This window comes from Schistocerca americana, chromosome 1, assembly GCF_021461395.2.
Source record: "Schistocerca americana isolate TAMUIC-IGC-003095 chromosome 1, iqSchAmer2.1, whole genome shotgun sequence".
Lineage (NCBI taxonomy): Eukaryota > Metazoa > Arthropoda > Insecta > Orthoptera > Acrididae > Schistocerca > Schistocerca americana.
The window spans coordinates 1183894180-1183910989 of record NC_060119.1 but is presented as its reverse complement, the minus strand read 5'-3'; the positions used below and the strand labels follow the sequence as shown (position 1 = coordinate 1183910989).

The 16810-nt window shown below is 47.0% G+C and overlaps 1 protein-coding gene across 3 annotated transcripts in view; it reads right to left on the bottom strand.

Annotated features, from left to right (window-relative positions):
• The window catches only part of LOC124552058 (scoloptoxin SSD14-like), a 447845-nt gene that overhangs the window by 386098 nt on the left and 44937 nt on the right, over positions 1 to 16810 (bottom strand). Inside the window, exon 1 of one of the 3 annotated variants that reach the window (XM_047126488.1) lies at positions 1828 to 1844. The exons of the other annotated variants lie outside the window; for them this stretch is intronic. The gene's annotated coding sequence lies outside the window, so the exon portion shown is untranslated. Of the gene's footprint in view, positions 1 to 1827; positions 1845 to 16810 lie in introns of those variants that run through there. 3 annotated transcript variants of the gene reach the window in all.

Here is a 16810-nt window from a genome sequence, read left to right as displayed (position 1 = left end):
TCAACAGTAGTACTGCTGACAAGATGACTCTTGCATACGCTGTTATTCACATATAATTGACGATGCTGATGCTGATTTTGTGATTAAAATTTGACGATGCCACTATGGCTCCAGTACATTAGAACATGTTTTTTTATAAAACGGATTTGAAGATGGTCATTATAGTCTGATGACAAAAATTTGTGACCACAGACGGGGAATAAAGAAAATTTATTGTATATTCGGATCACTGTTTTGTTGGCGACCATATCACGGCTTGTTCAAGTATACTACTGGTCATTAAAATTGCTACACCAAGAAGAAATGCAGATGATAAACGGGTATTCATTGGACAAATATATTATACTAGAACTGACATGTGATTACATTTCCAAGCAATTTGGGTGGATAGATCCTGAGATGGGTACCCAGAACAACCACCTATGGGCGTAATAACGGCCTTGATACGCCTAGGCACTGAGTCCAACAGAGGTTGGATGGCGTATACAGGTACAGCTGCCCATGCAGCTTCAACACGATGCCACAGTTCATCAAGAGTAGTGACTGGCGTATTGTGACGAGCCCGTTGCTGAGCCTCCATTGACCAGACGTTTTGAATTCGTGAGAGATCTGGAGAATGCGCTGGCCAGGGCAGCAGTCGAACATTTACTGTATACAGAAAGGCCCGTACAGGACCTGCAACATACGGTCGTGCATTATCTTGCTGAAATGTAGGGTTTCGCAGGGATAGAATGAAGGGTAGAGCCACGGGTCGTAACACATCTGAAATGTAACGTCCACTGTTGAAAGTGCCGTCAATGCGAACAAGAGGTGACCCAGACGTGTAACCAGTGGTACCCCATACCATTACGCAGGGTGATACGCCAGAATGGCGATGACGAATACACGCTTCCAATGTGCGTTCACCGTGATGCCGCCAAACACGGATGAGACCATCATGATGCTGTAAACAGAACCTGGATTCATCCGAAAAAATGCCTTTTTGCCATTCGTGCACCAGGTTCGTCGTTGAGTACACCATCGCAGGCGCTCCTGTCTGTGCTGCAGCGGCAAGGGTAACCGCAGCCATGGTCTCCGAGCTGATAGTCCATGCTGCTGCAAACGTCGTCGAACTGTTCGTGCAGATGGTTGTTGTCTTGCAAACGTCGCCATCTGTTGACTCAGTGATCGAGACGTGGCTGCACGATCCGTTACAGCCATACGGATAAGATGCCTGTCATCTCTACTGCTAGTGATACGAGGCCGTTGGGATCCAGCACGGCGTTCCGTATTACCCTCCTAAACCCACCGATTCCATATTCTGCTAACAGTCATTGGATCTCGACCAACGCGAGCAGCAATGTCACAATACGATAAACCGCAATCGCGATAGGCTACAATCCGACCTTTATCAAAGTCGGAAACGCGATGGTACGCATTTCTCCTCCTTACACGAGGCGTCACAACAACGTTTCACCAGGCAACGCCGGTCATCTGCTGTTTGTGTACGAAAAATCGGTTGGAAACTTTCCTCGTGTCAGCAAGATGCCGCCACCGGCGCCAACCTTGTGTGAATGCTCTGAAAAGCTAATCATTTGCATATCACAGCATCTTCTTCCTGTCGGTTAAATTTCGCGTCTGTAGCACGTCATCTTCGTGGTGGAGCAATTTCAGTGGCCAGTAGTGTATAATTTCGTTATTTGCTGCTCTTCCTGGTATTGGCAGGCTGTGAAAAATTTCGTGCTGATGACATAGGAAGCTGCGTGTGTGAACGGTGAATTGCGTGCGCTCGATAAGAATTACTGTTACTGGGGAGACGAGGCTAGTGGAAACCGCAGAGGGACTCACCGCACGGTTGCGCCGCGCCTGCGCCCGCAGAGCTGGAGTGCGAACACAGTGGTGGCTGCCTGCCGACTGCCGGCCTTCCCGGGTCACGGCTTTCGCTTTGAGCGCAGGTAGTGGGGCGCCGCGGCGGACACTCCCAGCAGAACAGAACGACGCGCCGGGCCCGTCACTGTCGCCGCCGTGTTTACTGTCTGCTCAGCGTTCCGTGCGCGTAGCCGAGCACTGGCCGCAAAGGTGCACTACTGTGCCGTGCTGCGTAGTCGCTGATAGCCGTGCAGTGTTCGCCGGACAAGCTCCTTCACTGCCTACATCTGCACACCTACTCCGCAGGTGTCAAGCGATATGGGCCAGCAGGTTTTAATCTCACAGAACGGGCATATGATTAGTGAAACTGAACAGTTCAAATTTCTAGGTGTTCAGATAGATAGTAAGCTGTCGTGGAAAGCCCACGTTATCGATCTTGTTCAAAGACTTAATACTGTCATTTTCACTATTCGAACCGTATCAAAATTAGTCTACTTTGCTTATTTTCATTCACTTATGTCGTACGGTATTATGTTTTGGTGTAACTCTTCCCATTCTAGAAGGATATTTTTGGCTCAGAAACTGGCGCTTCTGGCAATAAGTGGTGCGAGTTCACGAACCTCTTGTCGACCTCTGTTCACGAGTTTGGGTATTTTGACATTGTTACCAATATTAGTTTATATCCAAGAATAAGCAGCTTTCACTCGATTAATACTCGGCGGAAATCAAACCTCCATTGGATCGGACTTCCTTGACTCTTGTGCAAAAAGGTGTGCAGTATACTGCTGCATTCATTTTCAATAAGCTGCCACTCGAATTCAAAAATCTTAGCACTAATCCACGCGCTTTCAAATCGAAACTAAAGAGTTTCCTCATAGGTCACTCCTTCTATTCTGTCGAGGAGTTCCTTGAAAAATGGTTCAAATGACTCTGAGCACTATGGTACTTAACATCTGTGGTCATCAGTCCCCTAGAACTTAGAACTACTTCAACTTAACTAACCTAAGGACATCACACACATCCATGCCCGAGGCAGGATACGAACCTGTGACCGTAGCAGTCGCGCGGTTCCGGACTGAACGCCTAGAACCGCTAGACCACCGCGGCCGGCGGTTCCCTGAAAAATTAAGCTGATTCTTATTGTACAGCTGATAGCGTTTACTTAAACTCATGGACTGACTTTCTTCAGCTTCATGAACATTTATTTTTATCTGTTATTACTTTTATGTTGTAGCTTCATCTACTGACACGTTCAATGACCTTGGAGATTTGCTCCTCAATTTGGTCCTACGGAACTTGACGTGTAAATAGTTAAATAAAAAAAAAGTACAAAAGAAGAGCAACAGCAGAATGGATCGGTAAGAATCAATTCAGTGACAATAGACGTGAGATAGCGATATTCACATACATATCTACATCCCACATCTATTCTCCGCAAGCCACCTGACGGTGTGTGGCGGAGGGTACCTTGAGTACCTCTATCGGTTCTCCTTTCTATTCCACTCTCGTATTGTTCGTGGAAAGAAAGATTGTCGGTATGCCTCTGTGTGGGCTCTAATCTCTCTGATTTTAGGCCAGCCGCTATGGCCGAGCGTTTCTAGGCGCTTCAGCACTGAACCGCGCTGCTGCTACGGTCGCAGGTTCGAATCCTGCCTCGGGCATGGATATGTGTGATGTCCTTGGGTTAGTTAGATTTAAGTAGTTCTAAGTTTTAGGGGACTGATGACCTCAGATGTTAAGTCCCATAGCACTCAGAGCCATTTGAACCATTTTTCTCTGATTTTATCCTCGTGGTCTCTTCGCAAGATATACGTAGGAAAGAACAACATACTGCTTGACTCCTCGGTGAAGGTATGTTCCCGAAAGTTCAACAAAAGCCCGTACCAAGCTACTGAGCGTCTCATCTGCACTCTTCTACTGGAGTCTATCTATCATCTCCGTAACGCTTTCGCGCTGCTCTCCATTGGATCTTCTCTCTCTCTTCTATCAACTACTGGTGAGCAGTATTCAAGCAGTGGGCGAACAAGTGTACTGTAGCCTACTTCCTTTGTTTTCGGACTGCATTTCCTTAGGATTCTTCCAATGAACCTGTCTGGCATCTGCTTTACCGACGATTAATTTTATAAGGTCATGCCATTTTAAATCACTCCTAATGCCTACTCCCAGATAATTTGTGGAATTAACTGCTTCCAGGTGCTGACCTGCTATATTGTAGCTAAATGATAAAGGATCTTTCTTTCTATGTATTCGCAGCACATTACACTTGTCTACATTGAGATTCAATTGCCATTCCCCGCACCATGCGTCAATTCGTTGCAGATCCTCCTGCATTTCAGTACGATTTTCCATTGTTACAACCTCTCGATACACTACAGCATCATCCGCAAAAAACCTCAGGGAACTTCTGATGTTATCCACGAGGTCATTTATATATATTCTGAATAGCGACGGTCCTACGACACTCCCCCGCGGCGCACCTGAAATCACTCTTACTTCGGAAGACTTCTCTCCACTGAGAACGACATGCTGCGTTCTGTTATCTAGGAACTCTTCAATCGAATCACACAATTGGTCTGATAGTACATATGCTCTTACTTTCTTCATTAAACGACTGTGGGGAACTGTATCGAACGCCTTGCGGAAGTCAAGAAACACGGCATCTGCCTGGGAACCGTGTCTATGGCCCTCTGAGTCTCGTGGATGAATAGCGCGAACTGGGTTTCACACGATCGTCATTTTCGAAAACCATGCTGATTCCTACAGAGTAGGTTTCTAGTCTCCAGAAAAGTCATTATACTCGAACATAATACGTGTTCCAAAATTCTACAACTGATCGACGTTAGAGATATAGATCTATAGTTCCACACATCTGTTCGACGTCCCTTTATGAAAAGGGGGAAGACATGTGCCCTTTTCCAGTGTTTTGGAACGCTACGCTCTTCTAGAGGCCTACGATACACCGCTGCAAGAAGGGGGGCAAGTTCCTTCGCGTACTCTGTATAAAATAGAACTGGTAACCCATTAGGTCCAGCGGCCTTCCCTCTTTTGAGCGATTTTAATTGTTTTTCTATCCCTCTGCCATCTATTTCGATATCTATCATTTTGTCATGTGTGCGACAATCTAGAGAAGGAACTACAGTGCAGTCTTCCTCTGCGAAACATCTTTGGAAAAAGACATTTAGTATTTCGGCCTTTAGTCTGTCATCCTCTGCCTCACTACCATTTTGGTCACAGAGTGTCTGGACATTTTGTTTCGATCCACCTACCACTTTGACATAAGACCAAAATTTCTTAGTATTTTCTGTCAAGTCGGTACATAGAACTTTACTTTCGAACTCATTGAACGCCTCTCGCATAGCCCTCCTTACACTACATTTTACTTCGTGTAATTTTTGTTTGTCTGCAAGGCTTTGGCTATGTTTATGTTTGCTGTTTTTACATAGGTGGCTATAATATAGCGTACACAAGGTATAAAAGTGCAGATCATTGGCGGAGCTGTAATTTGTACTCAGGTGATATGAAAAGATTGCCACCGTGACCATGGCCGCACAGTGGGAAGTAACAGACTTTGAATGCGGAATTGTAGCTGGAGCCAGAAGCGTGGGACGTTACTTTTCGCAAATCATTAGGGAATACAATATACCGAGATCCACAGTGTCAACTGTGGTGTCACCGCCAGACACCACGCTTGCTAGGTGGTAGCCTTTAAATCGGCCGCGGTCCGCTAGTATACGTCGGACCCACGTGTCGCCACTATCAGTGATTGCAGACCGAGCGCCGCCACACGGCGGGTCTAGAGAGACTTCCTAGCACTCGCCCCAGTTGTAAAGCCGACTTTGCTAGCGATGGTTCATTGACAAATTACGCTCTCATTTGCCGAGACGATAGTTAGCATAGCCTTCAGCTACGTCATTTGCTACGACCTAGCAAGGCGCCATTATCATTTGCTATTTATCTTGTGATGCATGTACCGTCAGACCGATGTTTACCAATTATGGATTAAAGTTAAGTATTCCAGAAGCTACGTACTTTTCTTGCTAGTATAATTACTTTACCTGTTCCAGACCTCACGCCAGCCTGCGTGAGCTTTAACGCGTGCCTTTCGGCTATCTCATAGTGACTTGGCTGTCTTGTCAAGTCACAACATCAACACCATGCCGAGAATACCAAATCTCAGGCATTACCCCTCGTTACGGACAACGCAGTGACCGACGGTCTTCACTTAACGACCGAGAGCAGCGGCGTGTCAGTGCTAACAGACAAGCAACACTGCGTGAAATAAACGCAGAAATCAATGTGAGACTACGATGAAGGCATCAGTTAGGACAATGCGGCAAAATCTGGCGTTAGTCGGCTGTGGTAGCCGACTAACGAAGCGAGTGCCTTTGCTAACAGCATGACATCGCCTTCAGCGTCTCTCCCTGGCTCGTGACCATATTCGTTGGAGTCTGGATGGCTGGTAAACCGTAACCTGGTCAGATGAGTCCCGATTTCAACGGGTAAGAGCTGATGGTAGGGTTCGAGTGTGTCGCGGATCCCACGAAATCATGGACCCAAATTGTGGTGTCCGTTGTAAGTGGTTTCTTGAAAACCTGCAACTGTGAAAACAATAAGTTTGTTTATAGACATCTTTTCTGCTACCAGTCCGCAGCTCGTGGTCTTGTGGTAGCGTTCTCGCTTCCCGCGCACGGGGTCCCGGGTTCGATTCCTGGTGGGGGCAGGGATTTTTCCTGCCTCGAGATGACTGGGTGTTGCCGTGTTGTTTTCATCATCATCATTCATCCACATTACGGTCAGAGGAAGGCAATGGCAAACCATCTCCGCTAGGATCTTGTCTAGTCGTCGGTGCGGGTCTCACGCATCGTTCCCTACGCTCCTCGGAGTATGGGCCTCATCATCATTTCTGCTACCAGTCACAATTTTCTTTCATTCATATTTTACACAACCCGTTTCGGGAAATTATTCTCATTTTCAAGCTCGTTTTCTCTTTGCACTATCCCATTTCTAAGTAATGTTTTCGATGTATGAAATTCTGCTTTGTTTTGTTGACTTAAACCTAACACATCGAAAACATTACGCAAAAAATTGCGTAGTACAAAGAGAAAACACAGTTGAAAATTGGAATCACTTCTCGAAACGCGTCGTGTTAAATATGAATAAAAGCAAATCGTGATTGTTAGCAGAAAATATATTTATAAATAAACCCACGGGGCCAAGTTGTCAACAAGACACTTTGGTAGCAGGTGGAGGCTACATAGTGGTGTGGGCTGTGTTCACATGGAATGGACTGGGTCCTGTAATCAAACGCAACCGATCATTGACTGATAACGGTTAGGCTCTGCTAACTGAAGACCATTCACAGCCATTCATGAAGTTCATTTTCCTAAACAATGTCACGTCACCGGGCCACAATTGTTCGAGATTGGTTTGAAGAACATTCTGGACAACTCGAGCAACTGAGTTAGCCACCAAGGTCACCCGACATGAATCTCATTTATGGGACATACTCGATAAGACAGTTGGTGCACAGATTGCTGCACCGGCAACACTTTCACAATTACGGATGGCTGCACATGGATAGCCGGCCGTTGTGCGGTTCTAGGCGCTTCAGTCCGGAACCGCACTGCTGCTACGGTCGCAGGTGCGAATCCTGCCTCGGGCATGGATGTGTGTGATGTCCTTAGGTTAGTTAGGCTTAAGTAGTTGTAAATCTAGGGGACTGGTGACCTCAGATGTTAAGCCCCATAGTGCTTAGGGCCATTTGTACATGGCTCAGTATTTCTGCAGGGGACTGTGGTGTCACCGCCAGACACCACACTTGCTAGGTGGTAGCCTTTAAATCGGCCGCGGTCCGTTAGTATACGTCGGACCCGCGTGTCGCCACTATCAGTGATTGCAGACCGAGCGCCGCCACATGGTAGGTCTAGAGAGACGTCCTAGCACTCGCCCCAGTTGTACAGCCAACTTTGCTAGCGATGGTTCACTGACAAATTACGCTCTCATTTGCCGAGACGATAGTTAGCATAGCCTTCAGCTATGTCATTTGCTACGACCTAGCAAGGCGCCATTATCATTTGCTATTTATCTTGTGATGCATGTACCGTCAGACCGATGTTCACCAATTATGGATTAAAGTTAAGTATTCCAGAAATCACGTACTGTTTTTGCTACTATAAGACCTTGACCTGTTCCAGACCTCACGCCATCCTGCGTGAGCTTTAACGCGTGCCTTTCGGCTTCCTCTCCTAGTGACTTGGCTGTCTCGCCAAGTCACAACAGGGACTTTCAACGACTTGTTGAGAACATGCCACGTCTAGATGCTGCACTACGCAGAGAAAAAGGGGTGCGATACGATATTACGAGGTATCTCATGACTTTTGTCATGTAGAGAAATGAGTAACAAACCTATTAATGACATTATTTAAAGCCATCTAAAGCTGTCCAAATCTACTGTTGGTACCATGATTGTAGAGTGGAACGCGAAGGAACAATCAGTTAAACCGAGACGTCAAGTAATGATGGACAGGGGATTGCAGAGTGTGCTTGTAACAAATGGCTTGAAATCTGAGGAAGGAATCATTCGTTAGTTCCAAAGTGCTGCAAGCAGTGCAGCTACGACAGTTAAGGTACACAGGGACTTAAAAAGCCATAGTGTATAGTGGTCGAGCTTCTCCTCATCTAAGCGACACGTTTTAATAGTCGATGCTAAGCGCCGTATCGGCAACGGCCTTGCCGCAGTGGATACATCGGTTCCCGTGAGATCACCGAAGTTAAGCGCTGTCGGGCGTGGCCGGCACTTGGATGGGTGACCATACAGCCGCCATGCGCTGTTGCCGTTTTTCGGGGTGCACTCAGCCTCGTGATGCCAATTGAGGAGCTACTCGACCGAATAGTAGCGGCTCCGGTCACAGAAAGCCATCATAACGACCGGGAGAGCGGTGTGCTGACCACATGCCCCTCCTATCCGCATCCTAAACTGAGGATGACCCGGCGGTCGAATGGTCCCGATGGGCCACTTGTGGCCTGAAGACGGAGTGCTTTTTAAGCGACGTATCAGGTGGTGAGAAGAGAGATGATTGAAAATACGTGATTTGATGTGATGAATCACTTTATAATCTGTGGAAATCCGATGGAAGGGGTTGGCTTTGGCGTAAGAAACGGAGAACGTCACCTGCCATCATGTGTACTGCCAAGAGTATAGTGCGGAGTAATTTCGGGAGTACCGCAGGGAAGCGTGATAGGACCTTTATTGTTTACAATATACATAAATGACTTAGTTGACAACATCGGTAGCTCCGTGAGGCTATTTGCAGATGACACGGTTGTCTACAAGAAAGTAGCAACATCAGAAGACTTGTACGTACTCCAGGAGGACCTGCAGAGGATTAATGTATGGTGCGACAGCTGGCAGCTTTCCCTAAACGTAGATAAATGTAATATAATGCGCATACATAGGGGCAGAAATCCATTCCAGTACGATTATGCCATAGGTGGTAAATCATTGGAAGCGGTAACGACCGTAAAATACTTAGGAGTTACTATCCGGAGCGATCTGAAGTGGAATGATCACATAAAACAAATAGTGGGAAAAGCAGGCGCCAGGTTGAGATTCATAGGAAGAATTCTAAGAAAATGTGACTCATCGACGAAAGAAGTAGCTTACAAAACGCTTGTTCGTCCGATTCTTGAGTATTGCTCATCAGTATGGGACCCTTACCAGGTTGGATTAATAGAAGAGATAGACATGATCCAGCGAAAAGCAACGCGATTCGTCATGGGGACATTTAGTCAGCGCGAGAGCGTTACGGAGATGCTGAACAAGCTCCAGTGGCGGACGCTTCAAGAAAGGCGTTACGCAATACGGAGAGGTTTATTATCGAAATTACGAGAGAGCACATTCCGGGAAGAGATGGGCAACATATTACTACCGCCCACATATATCTCGCGTAATGATCACAACGAAAAGATCCGAGAAATTAGAGCAAATACGGAGACTTACAAGCAGTCGTTCTTCCCACGCACAATTCGTGAATGGAACAGGGAAGGGGGGATCAGATAGTGGTACAATAAGTACCCTCCGCCACACACCGTAAGGTGGCTCGCGGAGTATAGATGTAGATGTAGATGTAGATGTACGTGGTGCTCCGGTATGGGTGTATCTTTGTGGTTGGTGTGTGGTTCCCTTCCTCTGGTCGAGAAAACGGATCTCAACAGATTTTATAGCATTATGTACTGCATACAGAGGAACACTTCAGAGATGATAACTTTATTTCGGCATCACAATAGACCCTGTCATGAAGCAGCGCCCGTAAAGCAATGGTTTGTGGACAACGTTCCTGAAATGGACTAGCCTGGCCAACCTGTACCTAGTGGAACACTATTTCTGGGATGAGTTAGGTAGTCCACCTCGCTTCCGAACTCAGCGTCCAGCACCACTAACTTTTCCGGTTTCGCGTACGAATTTCTATACAACTACGTGTTGCATCAGTAAGAGTGTCGCACATGATACACGAGCATCCCTACCACCGCTGATTTTGTAAGGTGGCTATAATTTCGCATCTTACAACCACTTATCCACATACTTTGCCCTAATCTACAAACACAATTAGGTATCATATAATATCATATAATAGTTTGTACATCGTATATATGAATATATAAAGGAGACTGACGTTGTCACGTACGCCTTCTAAATAATTGTTAACGCTTATTGCATGAAAGGTGACGGAGTGTCTTTATTATAAAAAAGGCGTAATGAATGATTGCCTATACTAGTAGAGGTTGGAACGACAGTGGAAATGAAACGGCAGGCGGAACAAAAGCCCTGGGTGGAAGGCCAACACAGGTGTGTTGGCCCTGTTTAAACACGGGGAGTAGCAAGACGGACGTTGGGACACTGAACGCTGGAGCACAATAGGGTCGCGACTGGGCGGTTTTGTAGCCGGACGGGAAAGATTATACTTCGGAAACTACGAAAATCTTTGACGCAGCTGAGACGAACGAGGAAGCGTCCCCTTGGAAATCATGCAGGCTAGGTTATTTCCAAGGATTTTTACTCAGAAGCGTACCATTGTACGAGTGTAGGTTTTTCCTCGCAAACTTTCCCCGCTGGACGACGAAAGACTAAAATATGGCTGGTCAGCGTTCGGAAGAATCTGCAGAGAGGGAGAATATTCCGTGGTTTCGGCAATATGATTAGTTTTCGGTATTACGAGGGTGGGGAGCCGAGCCTTGCTGGTAAGCCAGCGATGGAGAGACGAGACCTTCCGTTGTGAGCGCCCGTGTGTGACGGTCGCTCAGGATCAGCTTTGTTGGTACAGACGGACTTCCTGCCTTTGCTCTCAGGAGAGTTTATAGTAGGAACAGTTAGGCACAGTACTGTTGCGAACCTATACGATTCCGACTTCACCTCCGGATTGGAAGTCGTCGTTGAGTACGCAGCGTTCAGTAATTGAGAGCACTTCTTCTGTCTATACTTGAGATGTTATCTGAACTCCGTCCTTGTGGCTGGGAGTTCACGTTTCTCGTCTGTAGAACACAGAGAGGAGAAGACAGTATTACAGTATAGTAGTCAGAGGACCGCCTTCTGCCGTCCTAGTGTTTGAAAGAGTTTATTTGTGGCTGGAGTTCTTCCATTGACGCAGACGTGTACGATAACCAGCACGCCGACGCACCAGACGCAGTACATACGGTGATATCGCAAATTGCTTCGGCTTATTAGGGCTATAAAAACTAAACAGCTGTGATCACGTTAGTTTATTTCTACTGAAGTTCCACACCACCGTAGATCATCTTTGAAAGTAGCGTCTTCTAGTGTGTGGTACGTAGATAATGTCAGTCATTTCGCGTTATGTATGTTAGATCGCGTGGCGTTAAAAAGGGGGGCAGAGTTGGGCAATTGATTAATAACTTTAATGGTTAAAATGGCTCTGAGCACTATGGGACTTAACATCTGAGTTCATCAGTCCCCTAGAACTTAGAACTACTTAAACCTAACTAACCTAAGGACATCACAAACATCCATGCCCGAGGCAGGATTCGAACCTGCGATCGTAGCAGTCGCGCGGTTCCGGACTGAAGTGCCTAGAACCGCTCGGCCACCGCGGCCGGCTAATAATTTTACTTACGAAATATAGACATTTGTCATAAGGGCGTTTTTTCAATCTGCAATAAACGTGTAATAAACAACGTTTATCATTTAGTAGTATTAGTTGCCTTCATCATTCATTTATAATTATATTGTAATTTATGGAATTAAGAGATCATAAGATTTGCTTCAGGGGGTAGTCAGACAGAGCCAAATCATCATTTTAGCGTTTATTATTTTCCGTCGCGCACATTCATTTTACACCCACCTGGAGTAGCATCTTGGAACGTATGACAACTATTGAGGAAGGAGATAATAATAACAGACAGAAATTTTGTGAAAAAGGCATTCCTAGTGAAATGGTTTCCATAGATTCTCCCTAATGTTGAATAAAAATTTACCCGCGTCGGTGTGAATACCTGATGCGGCTCTCAGCAATAGGCTCTTCAAAAGTCCCAGTGTTACTGGGGACAGACATGGTTCAAATGGCTCTGAGCGCTATGGGACTTAACATTGAGGTTATCAGTCCCCTAGACTTAGAACTACTTAAACCTAACTAACCTAAGGACAGAGGCAGCATTCGAACCTGCGACCGTAGCATCAGCGCGGTTCCGGACTGAAGCGCCTAGAACCACTCGGCCACAGTGGCCGGCGCAATTCCTTCAGAGTTTATTGCCGAAGTACCTTGGAAGTGTATCTGTGCCTACAGTAACTGTGATATACACTCAATAGTGCGTAAATCAGAGTCAAGAGCGCATAGTAATTGGACAGCTCCTATGTTAGGGAATATCGCCAGAGCGTCGTTGCTGCACGCGACACGACTGTCACGTTGTCGGACCTTTAAACTGGCCGCCAGCGTGACATTCAAATAGTTCAAATGGCTCTGAGCACTATGGGTCTCAACTGCTGAGGTCATTAGTCCCCTAGAACTTAGAACTAGTTAAACCTAACTAACCTAAGGACATCACAAACATCCATGCCCGAGGCAGGATTCGAATCTGCGACCGTAGCGGTCTTGCGGTTCCAGACTGCAGCGCGTTTAACCGCACGTCCTGCGTGACATGCGAGCTCGGAATGAGTAAGGGCACGGTATGAGGCGTCTGATAGCGAGCAGATAGTGTGCGTACGCCGTCGCGAGCGGCTTTCCAACGCCAAGGTCGCGCAGCCACTGAGCTTTCCTGAAGTCACCGTGTCAAGGTCCTTCAGTCTCTCAGACAGACCAAAACACTGTGCACAGCGGACTACACACGAGAGTGCAGTACAGTTGCAACCAAGTCGGGATCTCTGACTGTCACAGAAGAATGTGAGAATGACAGGGTCATCTTGAGTTAACCTTAATATTCCAAAACCCAAACACACAAGCAATGCCGTTATCGACAGAGACGACGCGAACCTATGAAAATCATTCTGACTGGTTAGATGCGGCCCACAACGACTACCTCCCTCGTGCCGACATCTCACATTACCATTTGTACCCAACGTGCCCAATATTTCGTTGGATATACACTCCTGGAAATGGAAAAAAGAACACATTGACACCGGTGTGTCAGACCCACCATACTTGCTCCGGACACTGCGAGGGGGCTGTACAAGCAATGATCACACGCACGGCACAGCGGACACACCAGGAACCGCGGTGTTGGCCGTCGAATGGCGCTAGCTGCGCAGCATTTGTGCACCGCCGCCGTCAGTGTCAGCCAGTTTGCCGTGGCATACGGAGCTCCATCGCAGTCTTTAACACTGGTAGCATGCCGCGACAGCGTGGACGTGAACCGTATGTGCAGTTGACGGACTTTGAGCGAGGGCGTATAGTGGGCATACGGGAGGCCGGGTGGACGTACCGCCGAATTGCTCAACACGTGGGGCGTGAGGTCTCCACAGTACATCGATGTTGTCGCCAGTGGTCGGCGGAAGGTGCACGTGCCCGTCGACCTGGGACCGGACCGCAGCGACGCACGGATGCACGCCAAGACCGTAGGATCCTACGCAGTGCCGTAGGGGACCGCACCGCCACTTCCCAGCAAATTAGGGACACTGTTGCTCCTGGGGTATCGGCGAGCACCATTCGCAACCGTCTACATGAAGCTGGGCTACGGTCCCGCACACCGTTGGGCCGTCTTCCGCTCACGCCCCAACATCGTCCAGCCCGCCTCCAGTGGTGTCGCGACAGGCGTGAATGGAGGGACGAATGGAGACGTGTCGTCTTCAGCGATGAGAGTCGCTTCTGCCTTGGTGCCAATGATGGTCGTATGCGTGTTTGGCGCCGTGCAGGTGAGCGCCACAATCAGGACTGCATACGACCGAGGCACACAGGGCCAACACCCGGCATCATGGTGTGGGGAGCGATCTCCTACACTGGCCGTACACCACTGGTGATCGTCGAGGGAACACTGAATAGTGCACGGTACATCCAAACCGTCATCGAACCCATCGTTCTACCATTCCTAGACCGGCAAGGGAACTTGCTGTTCCAACAGGACAATGCACGTCCGCATGTATCCCGTGCCACCCAACGTGCTCTAGAAGGTGTAAGTCAACTACCCTGGCCAGCAAGATCTCCGGATCTGTCCCCCATTGAGCATGTTTGGGACTGGATGAAGCGTCGTCTCACGCGGTCTGCACGTCCAGTACGAACGCTGGTCCAACTGAGGCGCCAGGTGGAAATGGCATGGCAAGCCGTTCCACAGGACTACATCCAGCATCTCTACGATCGTCTCCATGGGAGAATAGCAGCCTGCATTGCTGCGAAAGGTGGATATACACTGTACTAGTGCCGACATTGTGCATGCTCTGTTGCCTGTGTCTATGTGCCTGTGGTTCTGTCAGTGTGATCATGTAATGTATCTGACCCCAGGAATGTGTCAATAAAGTTTCCCCTTCCTGGGACAATGAATTCACGGTGTTCTTATTTCAATTTCCAGGAGTGTATTTCAGTATCTTTCCCTCACAGTTTTCGTTCTCTAAAGATCCCTCAGCCATCAGTTATTCCCTGACATCTCCTATTATACTGTCCCTTTTTCTTGTCACTGTTTTCTACATTTTACTTCCCTCGTCTGTTTTGTTGACAACTTCCTCATTTCCAGAATTTTATTCTGGAAACATCCCCCAGGCTGTGGCAAAGCCACGTCTCCGCAATATCCTTTCTTCCAGGAGTGCTAGTTCTGCAAGGTTCGCAGGAGAGCTTCTGTGAAGTTTAGAAAGTAGGAGACGAGGTACTGGCGGAAGTAAAGCTGTGAGGGCGGGTCGTGAGTCGTGCTTGGGTAGCTCAGTTGGTGTTTGGTCAGAGGGTTAGCTGCCCCCTGTAATAAAAAAAAACTAAGTTGATAGATCAACGACGAACTGAAACGGGTATCTTGCAACGTCCGCCTCGAGCAGATACAACGAACGAAAACGAACAAAATGAGATTAAAAAAAAAAAAAAGTTGGTAGAGCACTTGCCCGCGAAAGGCAAAGGTCCCGAGTTCGAATTTCGGTCCGGCACACAATTTTAATCTGCTAGGAAGTTTCAACCTTCTCGTTTCTTGTTTTACCTGCCCACATGCTTTTTAACGTCCTCTTATAGCACTAAATCTACAACTCTACAACGTATTACCCATTTGTGATGTTTGCCAGCAGTTTCAAACCTCTTTAGCTTCTATTACGCTTCGTGAATGGCAGAGATCTGATCGGTCCGCCATGGTGCCTGGATATTTAACTACACTGGCTCCACCCAGTACATGCGTATGTGGGCGGAACTGATACTACTGGCACGATTCGATACACGTACGTATCTATGCCCGTTGCAGAGGCTGCATCGATATCATTGTCATGGTCTAAAAGAGAGGAGAATATCTGTCGGCTCCTTTTTAGAGATGAGTTGCGCCCCGATTGTGTTTGACAGGGACGATTCCTGATCGCTTCTTGGTATTGGGGAACGATGCATATGCTCTTCATGGAGGTAAGTGATACCCCGCAACCCATAAGCTATATGTGCCAGACTATAATTTGCATCTTGTTGTCCAAGCAAAATTCGCCGATGCTCTTGTCAGTTTCTAGAGTGCCTACCTTTAGTCTGTATGTGGCTACCATGTACATAATGGTCAGGTTTTTGCGCGTTCTGATATACACTCGAAAGAACAATATTGTATCGTACGTACTTTACATTTCCTGAGACCCCATGGAATTTCGCTAAGATTTGTTCCATCACTTGTCGAAGTAAAAAAGGGTAATACATTTTGGAATCAAGTTTTGATGATAATACTGAATGTTTTAAATTGCAGGTTAGTTCTAGAATAATGTTCTAAAAAGTTGTTTAATTTCTGTGGCACCGCCTCGTCTCTCTCTCTCTCTCTCTCTCTCTCTCTCTCTCTCTCTCTCTCTGGAGGAAAAGCGAGACCCATGTCATCATTCTGCCACGCAGCGTGGAAGTGCGGCAGGATTGCTAAGGTAATCTTCGGCATAGTGGGGACTGTAGCAGAGCTTAACAGTTGTCGCCGACTGGGCCATCTGAGCACGTCATCAAAAATCTACAAGTACCTGGAATTCTTCAAGTCACACTGGAGGCTGAGTATTTTATCTGGCTCTGTCAGGTGATGTCCACATTGCTTGTGCTCTTCCAGCATATTCAGAAAACGTTCCTTAGGCGCCGACTGTAAAATTTCAAGATGTGTTTCTACTGGTGCTCGCTAGTATTTAGTTTCAGGTAGATGATATCCAAATGCTGTTTTATTATTTCGTATGGAACTGCGTTCCTTAAATCGGATCTCAAAAGTTCTATCAGCTTGATCCTTGCACTGTTTATGAAATTCGTTGCATTTAATTTTATACGCACCTGATACACTAAATTTGCTTGAATTATTTGTATCATCTTTAGTTTAAAACGAAAAATTTCACTTG